The 13,745-nt window shown below is 49.5% G+C and overlaps 1 protein-coding gene and 1 long non-coding RNA gene across 11 annotated transcripts in view; one reads left to right on the top strand and one right to left on the bottom strand.

Annotated features, from left to right (window-relative positions):
* Nucleotides 1-13,745, top strand: part of CARMIL1 (capping protein regulator and myosin 1 linker 1) — a 311,551-nt gene that overhangs the window by 89,638 nt on the left and 208,168 nt on the right. The gene's annotated exons all lie outside the window — the stretch shown is intronic.
* Nucleotides 1-13,745, bottom strand: part of LOC132666633 (uncharacterized) — a 49,506-nt gene that overhangs the window by 23,950 nt on the left and 11,811 nt on the right. For all 3 annotated transcript variants that reach the window (XR_013555476.2, XR_013555477.2, XR_009604747.3), the window contains exon 3: nt 12,507-12,797. This is a non-coding gene — a long non-coding RNA (uncharacterized LOC132666633). The remainder of the gene's footprint in view (nt 1-12,506; nt 12,798-13,745) is intronic.

The raw sequence follows: 13,745 nt of genomic DNA, 5'->3' as shown, positions 1-13,745 counted from the left end.
TGTTTGTTGTTGAAGCCACCCACTCCGTGGTATTTGTCACTGCAGCCGGAGGTAAGATAGGATCTGTAGGCCAACAGGAAAGGCATCTGCCCTTCGGTCTTCCCGTAAATGTTTAAGAGCTGTGCTGCTGTCCATCACATGGTTTTCGTAACTTCCCGTCATTCTCGAGTCTTTAAAAAGTGTTAGCTGCTGGAGACCGAGGTCAGCCGGGAGGCCCTCGATCACTTTTCTTTGAAGTCTAGAATGGAGTCGTTGCTGGAGGTGAATATCGGTCTTTTTTATTCTAGACGCTCTGAAACATGAATCACGGTGCTGGGAATACTTGAGTCAGCAGGTGAAGGGAAAAAGGCAGTGAGTTCAGTGTCTGCCCGGTGATCAGAGCCAATTAAGCAGGGAAAGGCAAGCCAGCGCCGGCGTGGGCAGCAGCGGTGACGCTTTCGTCTGCCTTGTTCTCAGGACGCAGGACTGGTGCTCGTTACGAGAGGTGGTGCATTATCAGCGGAATGCAGCTGGGGGACTGGGAATCGGCGAGCAGGCAAACGTCTGAGTTTTCTGCACAGGGAGAGCTCCTCCGTGAGACTAGCCAGCCCTGATGGCTCTGGGCGCTAGGCAGCTTTCCACGCGGTTGTTATAAACAGATTTGTAAGATTTTTCCGGTGGCCAGTGCCTCCTTTCAACAAAACGGGCTTAAAAATATTGCAGAAGGGGAGCACTGCAAAAATAGTAATTCCCTAGCTCTGCTATGAACTTTTCCCTAAACTGGTCATTATGATTAGGCTTACTGGCCTTGCTACATTTGTCATTTTGAAGTCTCCTTCTGTAATGATAGATACCGTCAGGGCACGTTAGTAGGTTCGTCTCCCGGTTTCTTGTAAATCTCCAGCATATGCCTGTTATTAACTTTGGCAGCTTTTTTTTAAAAGGGAGTTTTTCTAGGCTCTTTACATTTATAAAAGAAACAACCCGGATGACTCTTTCAAAAGTCACGTTTTCTAGGGACGCCTGGCTGGCTCCGTTGGTTAAGCGTCTGACTTCGGCTCCGGTCATGACCTCAAGGCTTGTGGGTTCAAGCCCCGCGTCTGCCTCTGTGCTGACGGCTCGGAGCCTGGAGCCTGCCTGTCTCTCTGCCCCTCCCCAGCTCACACTCGGTCTCTCTCAAAAATAAATAAACATGAAAAAAAATTGTTCTTTCAAGTCACGTGTTCTGGCTTTCATTATTTGCGTGTTTTCCAACTTGTGAAAGAGATTTTGGGGTGGTGTAATTGGATTTGAAGTAAACGCATAGACCTGACATAAATCTGATGGTATACTTTATAAGAGATGTTTTAATTCCTTTATAGGTAGCTGTTCTCTGCAGGGAGCACTGTGTTTCAGGATTGTTCACCAAGTGTTCACTGTTGGCCACTAATAATTCCCTAACTGGCTTCACATTAGGGGTGTTGCCCATAGGGCGCTATACTTCCCAGGCCATCTTTCCGGAGACCTTTGATGATGACACTGCCATGCCTGAGTGCAGAGCCCAGCTCTGGACATTAAAGGACAAAGGACCACTGTGCTGTCCGTCCCAGGATGTCGGAGTGACGGGGGACCGGATAGGCAAGAGCTGGCCGCAGCCCGGGGGACCTTCCCTTGTGGGACCTCAGATCTCCTCGCTTCCCTTCTCGCACAGCTGTCCACGAGGCATGGAGCTCTCACACAAGACGATGGGTTGAAGTTGGTCTGGAATTTGACTCTTCCCGGTCTTTTTAGGAACCATTAGAGTTTTCCTGTTCGGTAGGATAGCCAGTAGCCACACGTGGCTCTTTAAATTCAATACATTAATGATAATGAGATAAAATTACAAATTATGTTTAAAGCCACATCGCAAAGGCTCGAGAAGGCACACGTGGCAAGTGGCTACATGTTGAATAACACTGCAAGTTCAGACGCTGACCTCTGGAGAGATGCAGTGACATGCCCCAGGCCACACAGCCAGTCAGTGCAGAATCCGCTGTTTGGACTCGTTGCCCCATTTTTTTTTTTTTTTCCTAGCCCACGTAGTCCTTCAATTTCGGGCATCACAGCTTCAACTAACACGTTCGTCCTTGGAGTATCCACATCCTTCTCCCAAAGTCTCTGGGAGAGACTCAGTAATTAGAGTTAGAAGTTATTTCTTAGTACATAATCCTAGTTTTACAAATATTTGTGATTCGTGTTAAGCGGTTTTGCGTGAATGAGCGGGGACATCACGTGCCGTGTGGCGGTAGTTTGCCACACGTGCTGTACCTTGCGAACCCCGGTGTGCCCGTCACGTGGGTCTGCGTGGGGATCTGGGATCCCAGGTAGAGGAGTTGGACGGGACTTTTGAAGGTACCTAGTTCAATTCTGCACACACGTGTACAATATTCTTGGCAAGGCTGTTGATTTTGAGAGAGCTTCTTCATTAATGAGTTCACTTCTTCCCACAGCTTCTGATCCATCTGGGGTTTTCTTTGTTTCAAGCCAAAAGGTTCTTGCCTTTGATTTTGACACATGGGTCCTCGTTAGCTCACAGAAAAAGCTTGCCCCCTCTGACATGTGCAGCCTTGTGAATATCTGAAGCCTTCTCCTGTCAGTCTGTGTCTTCTCACCTATGTGCTAGGGAGACCTGGTTCCTTCAACCCTTCCTTATGGGACCTATTTTGCAATCCTCTCACTGCTCTGTTTGCTTCTGTTGGACTGACTCCGGGGCAGGGCTCAGAGCTGTGTTGGGAAATTCCACTGTCCATCTGAATGGAGGTCTTGGCTAGATACATTTGGAAAATCTCAAGTCTCTCTTGAGCGGAAAAAAAAAAAAAGTCTACTCTTATCCACATGTAGGAAATCTATTGACTTAGTGTCTTTGGAAAGAAGTAATAGGGTTGTCTGTAATAAAGATGTATTTATGACTTCTGTAATCAGAAAATATTATATAATTTTAATAGCAGTGAAGCTTCTCTTTACCATCACTATATTGGGGTAGAATTTGGATGTAGTGAATGCAACAAAAAAATCATGTTCCCAGCAGTGAGAACAATGCAGTAGAGCCATATTTAACTCCCCGTGACGACACCTGTCAACTGTGCGACCCTCAGCACATCTTTGAGTCTGCTCTTGCCTTTGTTTTTTCTTTATTTATTTTTTTAATGTTTATATATTTTCGAGACAGAGACAAACAGAGCATGAACAGGGGAGGGTCAGAGAGAGAGGGAGACACAGAATCCGAAGCAGGCTCCAGTCTCTGAGCCGTCAGCACAGAGCCCGACGCGGGGCTTGAACTCACCGACCATGAGATCATGACCTGAGCCCAAGTCAGAAGCTCAACCGACTGAGCCACCCAGGCACCCCTGTTCTTGCCTTTGAATTGCTGCCGTGGGAGTGGTGTTTGGAGTAGGTTTCTTACAGGATTTGTGTAAAGTTTAAAATGTGTGAACACAAAGGTGAGAGAGATTTCTGTAAAGACCATGACCCTTACTCATCGATTCAGCGTTATGAACTTGTATTCACAGAGAAAGAGGCCTGATGGTTGTGGTGATGGCACACTGTTCTGCACCAAGTGCTGCGCTGCTAACTCAGTTAACGTTTGTAACGATGCTAGGAGCCCGGTGCCGTGATGAATCTCCACCTTACAGAAGAGGAAACTGAGGCACAGAGCGGAAAAGGTCTGCTCGGTATCCCACAGCTGGTGAGGGGCAAAGTCAGAAAACTGGTAATCACTCTGGTTAGGTGAGGTTTTTTGTTTTTTGTTTTTTTTTTTTTTTAGACCGTAGAACTAATAGAAAGGAGACGCCGAGGGACCGCTTGTGCGTACGAAACATAACCTCCGCGTTTGACTTAAGCCGCTACTGTGGCAGCCAGTGTGCCAAGAGCTGGGTTTCTGCGGATCTCCTCTCACGAACTGATGCTATAATATAAATGGTTTTACTGGAATAGTTAGAAATGAAGAGTTTCCGTGAAGAAAAGTGATATTACGTACCTAATTTTGCTGCAGAAAACAGTTGCTTTTTTAGGGCGTTTGTGACAAGCTAAGTGACTCCGGCAAACAAACATCAACTCTTTGGGAGCGAGCGTCTTATTTGCCGATTTATTTCCTTTTGCCTTAGCAGCAAGTAGTTTGGGGGAAAGGTATTGAGGATTATTTACTGTAACCACAAAATATATTCTTTTTTAAAAAATTCTTTTTAATGGGGCGCCCGGGTGACTCGGACAAAGCGTCTGACTTTGTCCCAGGTCATGATCTTGCGGTTGGTGAGTTCGAGCCCCGCATCGGGCTCTGTGCTGATGGCTCGGAGCCTGGAGCCTGTTTCGGATTCTGTGTCTCCCTCTCTCTCTGCCCCTCCCTCAAAAATAAATAAAACATTAAAAAAAATAAGAAAAATTCTTTTTAATTTTTTTTTTTGATAGAGCAATTGAGAGAGAGAAAGAGCATGAGTAGGAGAGAGGGAGAGAGAGAATCTCCAGCAGGCTCCACACTCTCTGAGGAACGTGACGTGGGGCTCAATCCCACGACTGTGAGATCAGGACGAGCTGAAGCCAAGAGTTGGATGCTTAACTGACTGAACCGCCCAGGTGCCCCAACCATAAAATGCATTCTGATTAATGGTAGTTCTTAGGTGATTTAGGGCCAAATGTGTCTCATTCCATCTCCCAAGGCATCGTATCATTAAAACGAAAAATACGTTGTTCTTTCAGTATTTTTTCCTTTTTAAACTTTTTCAACATTTTTGTCGCGGTTTACCAGCAAAAAGTACAAAATATGACCTCGATGGAGGGCCACGTGCCCAGCCACGTAGCGCGCCTCCCTGGGAGGGTGTGGACGCGTTTCTGTGTCGTGCTCCCGCGTGGGTGTGTGGGTTTGAAGCCGGTACGTGTGCCTAGTCTGAGGCGCCTAAAGCTAAGATGCAGATTTCAGGGCCCCTCCGGGAGGACCACAGCCGAGTGAGGTTAGGCCTGAGAACGCTTTTGGTGGAAAAGAGAGAGAGTGCCTAGGGAAGGGAGGCTCCAGAAAAGCCAGCCGTGCAGCCGCCCTTAACCCAGACGTCCTTCCTCCTTCCGCCCTTCGCTCAGCAACTCCCTGAGCAGCCCAGCAAATACCACCACGCTGTGCACTTGACGCAAAAGCACAGCCCGCCGAGAAATGACCTCTCCACGTGCACCGCGATGGCCGGTGCCTCCGTGACAGCCAGTGGCGAAAGCGCGCGTGGAAACCACCCTTTCTGTGGTTGGCGGTGACCACTGCCGATTCCATCGCTCGCCCTCTGCCTCCTCAAACTCCTCGTCTGCCCCAGACCACGCTCAACACGCCCCCCTTGCTGTAACTGCTAACCTCCCACGCTCCGTCTGCCGCCATTGACCCAAGCCATCCAGATTCCTGTGCTGGGTTCAGGTTTATTTCCTGCTGCTGTCGTTTAGCGGACACTTGGATGATAGAAGAATGGGGGTGGGGAGGTATATTTTGTAAGCGGTCAGAAAAGAGGTCCCGTCTCCAAATGCTGGGTTACTGCAAGAGGGGAGTCTCTGGAGGAAGAACTGTGTACAAATCAACGAACAAAACAATGATACTCTTTAAAAAAATTTTTTTAATGTTTGTTTATTTTTGAGAGAGAGAGAGAGAGGGAGACAGAGCGTGAGCAGGGGAGGGGCAGAGAGAGAGGGAGACACAGAATCCGAAGCAGGCTCCAGGCTCTGAGCTGTCAGCACACAGCCCGACGCGGGGCTCGAACTTGTGAACCGCGAGATCGTGACCTGAGCCGAAGTCGGACACCCAACCGACTGAGCCCCCCAGGCGCCCCCGATCTTATTCTGATACGCGTGGGACTTTGTGTCTCCAATGGCAAGAGCCAGCGATACTCATAATCAGGACCTCCGCGAGTTCTCAAGTAGGGGTGATTCATTTGTTTGTGCTTAGAATTCCCAGCCACGGTTATGTGCTGCTTTGATGACCCAGTGGCAAAGGAGCATCTTTAGTCACGAAAACTCACAAATAGTGAAATGGTCGGCTTATGTGTTAAGGTAATTTCTCTCCTCCCCCCCCAAGATCTCCTCACATAGGAAGTATCAGTCGGGCCTTTAATTTGAGTTCCGGTGAAGTGCTTGGGATGATGGACCGGTGCGTCTTTTAATTACTGACTAGGCTGTTGCTTCGTGGACAGAGGCTTCTTACTGAAAGCTCCATGTTGCCGGGGCCCCTTTCTGTGTCGATCACAAGCGGAGGACCCGGGCTTGCTGCATCCTGGTGACGAGAGGGAAGATTTACACCAGGCAGTTGTCTCTCTTTCCCGCCGGACAGTGCGCTGAGGGAAACGTGACGCGGACAGGCCCTTGGAGGCGCGTACAAATTGTTGCTCGACATGAGGAGACTTTGAGGAACAAATAAGGTGATCGGTGGCGTGAGCCCCGCAGCTTGGTCTGGGGTGGTGGCCGGAGGGGTCGGCCGTGGGAGGCTCGCCCCATTGGCTGCTAGCGGGCACGTGGGTTTAGAAACGGAGGGATGCGGGTTCAGAGTCCCACTCCGGTCCGGGTCGTCGGGGCAAGTAGGTCTTGGTTTCCTCACCTGCAGCCTGAGCGTTATGGTACCTTTGTCACCGGCTCAAGCGCGGTAAGGTACGTGCCTCCCCGTTCCTGGCTGATGGCGGACTTCAGAAATGTGTCCCTGCCTCGCTTCCCTCCTCACAGGCAGCGTATCAGAGGAGGAGGACTGGGAACGGGCGTGTGGAGAGAAGGCATGCCTCTGATAGTTCTCTGAACAGCTCAGGACGCGAGGCCGGCGCTCGAGGCTGGAGAAGGGCCTGGGTCTCCCGGCTGGGTATTCGTTCCGAGTGTACCTGCCCACGAATGGTCCTGGCTTCCCGTCTGCTGGAGTGTGGGTGTCGGTCTGCTGCAGAGTCCCTCTGGCCAGGGAGGCCGATAGGGGACCCCAGGGGCCTTCTGAGGGGGGATGGTGTGTGTGTGTGTGTGTGTGTGTGTGTGTGTTGACGGGGTGTGAGTCAGGTTCCTGGAAAGCACTGTAGACGGGCAGAGGTTTGTAGTCATGTCACAGGTACCGACTCCAGGTATCGAACCAGCCCTCGAACATTCGGGCGGCCTAAGGAGCTGGCTTCCAATGAGTAGAGAATGCACATTCTGTTAACTTTCGAAATTTGAGAATGGTACTAACGAACCGTGAAGAGGTGGTCTGGATGTACCCTGTTCTGGGAGGGTCCTTCATGCACTTTGTTCGAGAGCTCGAACATCCCATTCTGCCTGGAGGATGTTTCATTTCTGATTTCAGTTGATTTATTGGTGGGACAAGGGAATTCAATTTTTATTTAGTCCTGCCTTTGAGACAGCCACTGCTCCCGTTTGAACCGTGACCCTTACTGTCATCAGCCAGCCAGTGTGCGACGTTGTCGTCGTCGGCTGGGCTCCGTGCCAAGGAGCTTTTTCACCCACATCCTCTCGTTAAATCTCCACACTTGTTAGGACTAGATACAGCTCTGTGTCCACTTACAGCCGGGGAGGGGAGGCCAGGGTGGGGGTGGGGACCAGGTGATTTGCCCAAGACCCGGTTAGCCCGCGGCGGGGGCGTCCTGAGAAGCACCGTACCTTCGGCCCTCCGTTACGTCTGCGACAGTGGTCGGCTTGCACAACGTCCGCGGAACGTCCCTGCAGCTCCCGTTTCCGTTCCTCTCTTCCTCTCTGTCTGTCCCTTAAAATCCCCACGCAGCTGGCGCCTGGGCGGCTCAGTCAGTCGAGCGTCCGACTCTTGACTTCGGCTCAGGTCTCGATCTCTCGGTTCGTGAGTTCGAGCCCCGCATCAGGCTCTTTGCTGATAGCGCAGAAGCTGCTTGAGATTCTGTCTCTCCCTCTCTCTCTGCCCCTCCCGTGTGCGTGCGCGCTCTCTCACTCTCTCTCAAAAATAAATAAACTTGAAAGAGAAAAAAGAAAACGGCATCGTCGTCGTCCTCAGGCGGCGTGTAAAATGCCCCCGCCTGTGTATGGCATGTTGAGTTATCGCTCAGGTTGGGCAGTGGTTAAATGTGCCTGCTCACTAACAGAGCCCAGCAGCTCAGACTTGCCCAGAATGCGTTTTCGAAGACCACGCTGACCGAGCCACCCTTAGGAAGCCCTTCTAAATTTGCAAGAAGCACGAATTCCACAATTGATGATACGGTTCTCATTTTATACATTTCCCAAATAGCGACTATACTCTTGGCCCCAAATATAATTGGTATATTTTTGCCTCGTTCACAGGAACCGACACGTACTCAATTTTAAATTATCTTAACGGCTCATGTTGGTTTTTATCTTTGCTTTTATGTTGTTGGGCCTCAGCTCTGATTTAATAGTGTTGAGGGATGTCGTCACGGATTTTAATGTCCTTCCTATGGGGGAAATTACACTGTATTAAATTATATGTGTAATGTATATATATAATTGTGTTCCATAAATATAACAGCGTCCTATGGTTCGTCATGCAGTATTTCACGTATATGCACACACATACACGTATATATAAAGTCAGTGATTCTCTAATCCTATAGTTTCTAGAAACACACCGTAGTTAAAAGGTAAAGAGACGCGGCACCATCGGTCAGTTTTAGGTAACGCGGGCACTCAGGCTTGCTGGCTTGGAAAATGAACAGAATTGCGTTCTTTTGAAAGTATCAGTGTTCCTGGGGCGTCGTTTCCTAATTCTCAAAATGAAGGAATTTCACTGACAGCTTCGAAGGTCAGCTCTAAACTGATTGAATTGCCATGTTAATCTCCTGGGCCCTGCAGTTTAGTGGTATCACTGGGGGTTAGCGTGAGTGTTTCAAAAGCAAGATTAACTGAGAGCTCATTCTCCAGCTGTTGGCTGAGGAGATTAGTCAGGAATGTGGCCCTGTCATTTGGGTCTGTTTGCTGGCGGATAAGGGAACCCCCTCACGCGCGCGGGGGCCACCTCGCTCATCGAGCCCCAGCCTAGCCGGTGCGTGGCTGTCACCGTCCAGATGGGGGGCCAGGCTCTGGCCAGACCTCGGGGGGCCTTGTTGGGGCACGTGGAAGGTCTGAGACACGGCTCCAAGAGCAGTACTGTGCTCGTGCAGACAGCATTTTCCAGAACGGTTCTGCCAGCTCAACTAGGATTTGGGAACGAAGGATTTGTGTCTAGTTTTTTTTTTTGTTTTCTTTCCCTCCCCCAACTGCTTTCCCTGTTATATGTCTTCCCAATTCTTGGTCTCCTTTCCCAACCAACCTATAAAGATACACTGTAAGGGGCTCCTGGGCGGCTCAGGGAAGCATCTGAGTCTTGATTTCAGCTCAGGTCGTGATCTCACTGTCATGCGTTCGAGCCCCCCATCGGGTTCCGTGCAGACAGTATGGAGCCTGCTTGGGATGGATCTTCTCTCTCGCTCTCTCTCTCTCCCTTCCCCCCACTCTCAAGATAAATAAATAAAAACTTAAAAAAAAAAAAAGATTTACACTGTAAAATTTAGGACTGCCGTTAATCTCTCTCTGCCTTGATTTCGTCATCTGAAAAATGGTGTTAGCTCACAGCAGCCCCTTCCCTCACTGTGATCTTGGGAGGAAGAATAGGCTGACGGATGCCGTCAAGTGCCTCGATCTGAGGGCGGGAGAGTAGTAGTTCAGTTATAATAAGAACGTCCTGTCTTTATTTTTCTGTGGCCTTTGAAATGCCCACATTGAATATGCTTCGGGGGCGGGGGGGGGGAGATCTCATTTTGAATGTCATTGACAGAGTGATGGCCTAGAAGATATTAAAGAATTGCAAACAAAAACTAAGAAATTATGTTTGGAAACTGTGAAGAGCAAGCCATTCACTGTTTGTTTTCAAATATGTGCAGAAGTAGAAGTAGACGCTCGCTCTGGGGCATAATGAAAAGTACGATCTTACAAATCGAAGTTGTACATATCCTTTTAATTTAATCACAAGGGAAAAAGTGTAACGTATAGTTTATGGATGTAGAGTGATTTTTTTTTTCTTCAGCGATGTAGCTAATCCGTATGGCCACTAGCCACAAGTAGCTATTTTATTTAAAATTAATGAGAATTGCATAAAATTTCAGTGACTCAGTCACATTAGTCACATTTTAAGTGCTTAGCAGCCACACGTGGTTACTGTGTTGGAGAGGCCACATGTGAAGCATTTCTAGAAGGTTCTATGAGACAGCGTGAGCTATCTTAGAGAAGCCGTGAGCAATGGCAGAAAAACATCCCCATCCTCCTCCTTCCCGAAGCTGTGTTTTAGAATTCAAATAGAATCTTTGGCTTAATGTTATTCCATTTTAACTGTACGCTTGAAATTATTGAAGAAGGCACAGCTCACTCCAAAACATCATGGATTCGTTTCTCTACTTGGAAAATCCTGGAACCAGTTCTTGGCTCCCCAGTTGCACGTCTTCTGTAAATATTTTTTTCTTTACTAGGTAACGTATTACCTGGACCAATCTAGTAGTCACTTCATCATGGACCGCCCCGAGTTGTTATGTAATTATTTCATGGGTATAAACCGAACTCTTACCTTTAGCAAAGTAACTAACCCCTTATATTCCAATTTCACTTATCCACACGTCCACTTGGGCTCTACCATCAAAGGATGTCCAGAATCCAGCCACTTGTCAGCCACCACTCCCAGGGAGTGGTGGTCCCAACCACGATCATCCCTCGTGATTTCCTGCAGTCGCATCCTGACCGGGTTTCCTGCCTCCCCTCTGGCCCTCTTACTCGCTTCCCCGTCTCTTCTCGACATAGAAGTCAGAGAGCTCACTTTCAGTGTCTGGTCATGTTGGTCTTGTGCTCCAAACCCTCCAGTGGTTTCTATTCCAAGTAAAAGATAACATGTGGTGGTGGCCTGCAAGGCCTCTCAGCTCTCGTGGCCCCTCACCCCTCCTTGTTACCCCTCTGACCTCACCCATGCTTACTCTCTGCAGGGCACAGTGGGCTCTTTATCCTTCTTCTCCTGTAGGCATATTCTCGCCTCAGGGCCTTTGCTTTTGCTGTTTCCTCTGCCTGGACTACTCTTTTTGTTTTTTTTTTTAATTTTTTAAATATTTATTTAATTTTGAGAGAGAATGAGCAGGGGAGGGGCAGAGAGAGAGGGAGACACAGAATCCAAAGCAGGCTCCAGGCCCTGAGCTGTCAGCACAGAGCCCGATGCGGGGCTCAAACTCACGAACCGTGAGATCATGACCTGAGCCAAAGTCGGACGCTCAGCCAGCTGAGCCACCCAGGCGCCCCTCACCCAAATTTGTTTTAAAATTTTTTTAACGTTTATTATTGAGAGACAGAGAGAGACAGAGCATGAGCAGGGGAGGGGCAGAGAGAGGAGGAGACACAGAATCCGAAGCAGGCTCCAGGCTCTGAGCCTTCAGCCCAGAGCCCGACGCGGGGCTCGAACCCACAAACCACGAGATCATGACCTGAGCCAAAGTCGGATGCTTAACCGACTGAGCCACCCAGGCGCCCCGTGCCTGGACCACTCTTGCGGGAGACAACAATGTGGCTCATCGCTTCACTTCCTCTAGACCTATTCTCTGTCACTTCAGAAGGAGGTGTCACCAAACTGTTTACAAATGCCACCTGCCACCCCCACTCCCCAGTCCCCACACGGCAATCTCTGTTCCCTTTCCTAACTGTCTTTTTCTCCATGATGCTTATCGTCATCTGGCCTTCTGTCCCTATGTTTTACACATTTATTTCTGTATAGTCTGCTCCCTCTCAGTGCAATAGAAGCTGCCTGAAGGCAGGGCTTTCTGCCTTTTTGATCTTGGCATCTCGTACAAGGTAGGCACTCGACAATTGTTTCAGGAATGAGTGAAAAAAATACTCCAGTAGTTAACGATAATTATGATAAATGCTACACACACACACACACACACACACACACACAGAATGGGATCGGGTGGTGCATTTACAAGAGAATTCTGTTTTCTGGAAGCGAGGAGTGCTAACATAATGGAAATTCGTTTCGCAACAGAAACCCAAACACGCATCTTGCAGCGTGAGCCTGCCTCACCCCTTCCTCCCTGGGCTTACTCTGGTTTCAGGCTCTGCTTTCCTGCTTGCTCTAAAAGTGCATCAGTCCCCCTCCTTCCCGCTCTTGAGGGGCCGCACGGGGGGCGTTTGAACGGGGGCCCCGGGGGCCGGACGTGGACCACTGGGGGAAGGGGGAGGACGAGGGACTGGGACGGTGGCAGGCCCGTCCGCAGAGCAGCCAGCCCTGTGCGGGCACGCCAGCCCCCTGGCACGAGGCGGAAGAGGACGCCCTGGCTTTGGGGGCCTGGCTTTGGGGGCCGCTGCTCTGTGTTTGTTCTAAGGTGGCAGGGGCCACGTGCGTGGGGCTTGACCGTGGTTTGCTGCCTTGAGGGTGGGGGGGAGTTGATGAGTTTTGGAAATAAGATGGGGAGGCCCTTCCCCACGCCGCCAAGTGGTGATGCCAGACTGGGGCGCCCTACCTGTTCCTGGCACAGGGGGGACGGGGGAGAGCTCGGGAGTGGCCGGGAGCAGTGAGGCTGGGGGGCACTTACGGTTTGCTCGTCCTCCCCAAGGCCCGGGGGCCGCGGCGCTGCTCACAGAGCCTGGGCTTGCTGTGGAAGTGGTGGCCGGGTGGCAGGTGTTTGTGCCTGAGCACGTGGACTTCTCACTTCCTGCTTTTGTGCCAAAGCTGATTTTGGCTGGAAAGGCTCCGTCCCCGGGGTTTCGCTTTATCCTGAAACTCTGAGCCGTTTGGCAAAATGCTGCGTGGAGTTCTTTCATAGATGAGTGATGCCTCTGTGTCTGCTGAGCCTGCACTTCTCCAAAAGCAAATCTCATTTGATCTGAAATTTCAAGAAAGAAAAACAAGCTATTTTTTTTTATTTAAAGAAGGAAAAAATTTCCTCTCTTTGACTTGACCTTTGATTATGCCTTGGGTTTTTTTTTTTTTAATGTTTATTTATTTTGCGACAGAGACAGAGAAAGAGAGAGAGAGAGAGAGAGAGAGAGAGAGAATCTCAAGCAGGCTCCATATTGTCAGCACAGAGCCTGTCGAGGGGCTCGAAGTCACGATCTGTGAGATCATGACCTGAGCTGAAATCAAGAGTTGGACACTGAACCAACTGAGCCACCCAGGTGCCTCTATTATTTTTTTTTTTAATTTAAAAATTTTTTATTTATTTTTGAGAGAGAGAGAGCGTGAGTGGGAGTGAGAGAGAGGGAGACACAGAATCTGAAGCAGGCTCCAGGCTCCGAGCTGTCAGCACAGAGCCCAACGTGGGGCTTGAACTCACAGACTGCGACATCGTGACCTGAGCCGAAGTTAGTCGCTTAACCGACTGAGCCACCCAGGCGCCCCTCTATGCCTTTGCTTTAGAAGATAGGTTCCCTTATGTTTAAATTTTCTATTAATTGTCACTAAAATAATAACATGAGGTTACTTGTGTGTTTTGTATAAAGTCTGCCTCAACAGTCCCCCGACCCACTCTTTCTAAATTGTTTGGTTTAGTGGCTCGAACTCTGTTGCCTTGTTGGCATCCGATCAAGGGCAGACTCAAGATCCAGAAAGCCATGGGAGAGCTGAAATCATTTACGAAAGCGGATTTTGCTTACCCTGCCTCCGTTGCTGGAGGTGCTGACACTCCCAGCCTGCCGGGGGGAGGGGGTGGTTATCAGATCTGGAACCCACTGTCTGCGGCGAATTAGTGAGTGAAGAAGTTCTTTGAACACAGTAGGCGGGAGGCAGGATGTCGGCGCTTCTAAACTGTTCCACTGCGAGCTTCTCTCTTCTT

Source organism: Panthera onca, chromosome B2 (assembly GCF_046562875.1).
Source record: "Panthera onca isolate mPanOnc1 chromosome B2, mPanOnc1 haplotype 2, whole genome shotgun sequence".
NCBI classification, from domain to species: domain Eukaryota; kingdom Metazoa; phylum Chordata; class Mammalia; order Carnivora; family Felidae; genus Panthera; species Panthera onca.
Note: the sequence above shows the minus strand (reverse complement) of the source record. Positions and strands in the feature narration are given on the sequence as shown.